We start from the raw sequence: 4595 nt of genomic DNA on the forward strand, positions 1-4595 counted from the left end.
GAAGAGTTGTCAGGAGAGTCTAAGATGATTTTTTATGAGCCAAAATACCAACATTAAAGAAATGTTAATTCTTTTCAAATAAATTTAATTGCATGAAATATTAAAGATTATGGAAGCAAGAGAGATCATCAAGGAACTCATGTGAGAAGTACACTGTGTCTGTTTATTTGTTTTATTTCAAAGTTCATAGTTTGCGATTGTTGGCAGGAGATTTGTTAGAGAGATAGTGTGTTCAGTGCATGTATAATGGAAAAGATGTGACTGGGGACATCAGCCATCAAACTGAGTCACAGTCCCAGGTTGGTAGAAATATCTGATCCTGTTGTGATGCCATCACTATGGTCCTTCTGTCAGTCATTTCATTTTTATTTCAGTTCATTCATTGAAGCAAATAACTTACTCAAATTTCCAATTCCACTAATTAATCCACCAATGAATCGTTTCTCTGTGAGATCTAAAAAAAAGACAAGAATGTCACTGGTTAATATGTGAGAACCACTGGTAAAGGATGATTTCCATTTATACAACATCTTACGCATCATCCCAAAGCCCCTCATCTCTCCCCCACCCCCTTCCAATCAATAGTCCCTTTTACACAGAGCTTGAAAGTCAGGTTTTATCCATTTTTTGAGCGCTGTGTGAAAGAATTGCAAGGTGAATGGTGGGGGGGGGGGGGTCTAGACTTACCCTTCTTCAATCCACCTAGGTAGGTAGTCTCAGTAGTGGAACGTATTTGACTCACAGAGCCGGCTTTTTCTGTTCAGAGTGAACACACAAGTCGGATTCCTAAGATAGGTCATGTCTACGGGATTACTGTGGCTTTGCAGTATAAGAGGGGCTAATATTGTCCAAAGGATAGTCATAGTTAGGATGAAGGAAGCTGGTAGCTGAAGTTTAGTCTGACAGGTTGCTGAGAATCCCTCTTGGGGATTGATGGATGGATGGAGGAGAGGTATCAAACACACCAGGTGGGTGATTATTCAATTGAAAGCAGCATGAAAGAAGCTAGGAACTAAATTAGAATCCCTGATATTTTTATTTCTGGGGATGGTTACTTACAATAGAACAGTGAGGTGTGAGCACCAAGAGTTGTTTCTTGATCAGCATCAATCAGAATCTTACCTGCATTTTCACTCACTGAGTCCAACTCACGCAACATCTGATCTGAAATAGATAGCGTTGAAGTTAACGGTGCAGATGGGTTCCTCAGATGGTAATTTATATCCAAAAGTTCCCAATATTTAAAGAAGGACATCTATGTAGTTCATCACTGGAGGCCATTCAGACCACCTGCTCCAGATGTGTTCATGCTCCAGATATGTCCTGTACAACCTTGCTTTACCTCAATCAGAAAATCCTTCTACATTCTCCTTCAGATCCTCAATCTGAACACTTCAATTGCTTTCTCACTATTCACTGATTGAGCAGATTCCTGGGATTCCATGCTGGATTTATCGGTGTTGATTTTCTTTTTTTTTAAACTTTATTTTTAAATAAAATATATAGAAAAAATACACTGAAATACTACTGATACATTTTAACCCTCCTCCCCATTCCCTTCCTTAATCCCCATACACAAATCTTTATATATCTAAGGACCCAACAAAAATATTCAAACTATAAATACTGCTGTGGTGAGTAGTGTATCCTTAACAGCAATAATAAAAAAAATAATGGAGAAAAAAATCATTTAAAAAATATTGGGCTATATCTAACCCCATACATTTCAAATAAGGAGTCCACATTTTAGTAAAGAAAGTATTATTATCTAAGTTGTATGTTATTTTTTCTATATGAATACAGGATCTTTATTCCGAATGCCTTCTTTGAATACTCATTTCCACACCATTCTTCCAAGTAATTGCAATATATTTCCGGGCTACTGCCAATCCTTACTGAATAAATGCCAATTGAAATTTCTGAAGTCTTAAACCAGTTGTTAAGGTTGTAAAATACCCCAATAAAAAGAGTAATGGATCCAAAGTCAATTTAAGTATAAATAAACCATGCAAAAGCTCCTGTTTCACTGTTCAACAATCTCCAGAGACTTGCCATTCATTTTGTTTCTTCTCCCTGGTTCACTTTCCCAAAATCTGCATTAAATGCCATCTGCTATTCCTCTGCACATTTTCCTCGTTCATTTAGATCCTATTGTCGCCTTAGACAACCTTCTTCACAGTCCACCATACCACCAGTTTGGGTGTCATCATCAGATGTACTGATCATTCCACCTACACTCTTGAGACGAACAATGGAGAGCCTAGCACTGAGCCCTGTGGCACAGTCACTGATGCAGGCCGCCAATCTGAAAATCAGTCCTCCATTAACACCTTCTGTCTTGTTAATCTATCGCATCCACTTGGCCAGCTCATCTGGGTCCCATGGGATCTGACCTTCAAGGGCTTCTTATCCTGCGGGACCCTGTTAAAGGCCTTGCTGAAGAAGATGCATGCCCTTATCAATCCGTTTGGTCAGCTCTTCAAATGTGTCAGCTATGATCTCCTATGTCAAAGTCATGCTGACTACCTTAATCAGGCTTTGCCTTTCCACATGCACATAGATCCTGTCTCTCTGAAATCTCTCTTGTAACCTGGGCACTTAAAGATCACTAGGACCAAGATCCTTAAACAGCAAGACCTTTAAGAGCATTGATGTACAGAGGGATTTTGCAGCACAGCTCCCTGAAAGTGGTGACACAAGTAAACAGGGTGGAAAAGAAAGTAGGTGGCAGGCTTGTCTTCATCAATCAGGGCATTGAGTATAAAAGCTGGCAAGTCAAACTTTGGCTGGGAAACCTTGAGTATTGTATGCAGTCTGGTCGCTGTATATTAGGAAGGATGTGGAGGCTTTGGAGAGGACACACAAGAGGTTCACTTGATGCTGCCTTGATTAATGAGTATTAGCCATATGGAGAGATTGGACAGACTTGGATTGTTTTCTCTGGAGCATCAGAGATTGAGGAGAGACTTGATAGAGGCATTGATAGGATAGAAGGAGTCCTTTTCCCAATGTGAAAATCTCAAATACTGGAGGGCATAAGATTAAGGTTGGACGATGAAAGTTTAAAGGAGATCCATGAGGAAAAGCTTTTGACAAGGAGGGTGGTTGTTGTTTGGAATGTGCTGCCAAGAAAAGTGGTAGATGCAATGTTAAAGAGGTATTTATACAGGCAAGTGAACAGGCAGGGATGGAAGAAAAAACATCACATCCAGTTGGATCTGCAGATCGAATTGATATCTTAGTTGCCTCGTGGCTCAAGTCCCTGTTCATATGCTGTGGTGTTCTTTGATTTCACAACACGTCTTTTGTAATCTTGACATGTTATGGGCCATTACATCTCTTTCCTGAATTCACAATGATCACCTCAGTGGTAAAGAGACATTCATTTAAGATCTCGTACTTTTCCCATGGTTCCAAACACAGATTACTACATGAATTCTTAAGGGAAACTTTTTACCTTTTTGCTCTTGATATTCTCTATCTTTTAGGATTTTCCTCATTCTCAGCCATCCTCACTGAACATATGTCTCCTTTTTCCTGGCCAGAAACTCAATATTACTCATCAACCAGGATTCTCTAATATTGCCAGCCTCACCCATCACTCTAACAGGGCCATGCTGCCCTAGAACCTGAAAGTTTCCCATTTGCCAGGAGGGTGGAGCCCCCCTCATGTGGTACACTGGGTGCAGAGATATCAAATGACATGTGAACACTTACCCAGCTCTCGCATCTTCAGCTCAACAAGGTTGGAGTAGGAATCATCTTCCTCATGCAGGGTCTCCTCTGGGATGAACAAAACAAGGCATAATGCGTAGTGTACTTCCTAAATGACTGCCTGGTCCTCTGTGCTGAGCACAGAATTGCCAAAATGTTGATGATCTCAGAACATTGTGTGATGAGCGGACTGGATTACAGAAGGTGACCAGGTTACTGTATAAGCAAGGCTTACAACAGGAAAGAAAATCAACAGACTCAATGCTGGAGTTCAGCTCATGTCTGATGAACTTACCAGTATCAATTTGATATCAGTGAGGTCAGTTAAAAGCAACTCCAAGCAGTGCAGGAAGTTTGTTGACTGTCTCAGCTCTGAGAAAGGATCAATTCTTCTGGGCTCTGCTTTATGTTCCACTGTTGAGTTTAGTAACTTCTGCTTTTTTGTCCTTTAGTACTATTCAATTTATGAATGAAGAGAGAATTATTGTTGGAATCACTTACCTGCCCCAGCAGAATGGAGGGCAACTACATACAACACTGTGAACAGCCCCAGAAGGGAAAATGCCTTCATTCTTGCAAGCTGTAGTGTCAAGTGTCAATCCCTTCCTTCCACGCTTTAAATACCCTCCCTCTTATCATCACATCTCCAAATCGTCCATGACCTCAATTTCCAGGAATTGTCCATTGTCACTACAGTTGGCAATCAGGTTCCAGGTAATGATCAATCAGATGAACTGTTCAAGCTTATATTGTTCTTGCAATTCTTATTTCCATTTTGATATTCAAATAAGGGTGTGCAGCTGCTGAGGGAAGAGGGGAAATCAGTGGTTAAAATAATCCAAGGTTTACCGTGGCTTCAAACACACATGAGATGGGGGGGT

Source organism: Narcine bancroftii, chromosome 1 (genome assembly GCF_036971445.1).
Source record: "Narcine bancroftii isolate sNarBan1 chromosome 1, sNarBan1.hap1, whole genome shotgun sequence".
NCBI classification, from domain to species: Eukaryota; Metazoa; Chordata; class Chondrichthyes; order Torpediniformes; family Narcinidae; genus Narcine; species Narcine bancroftii.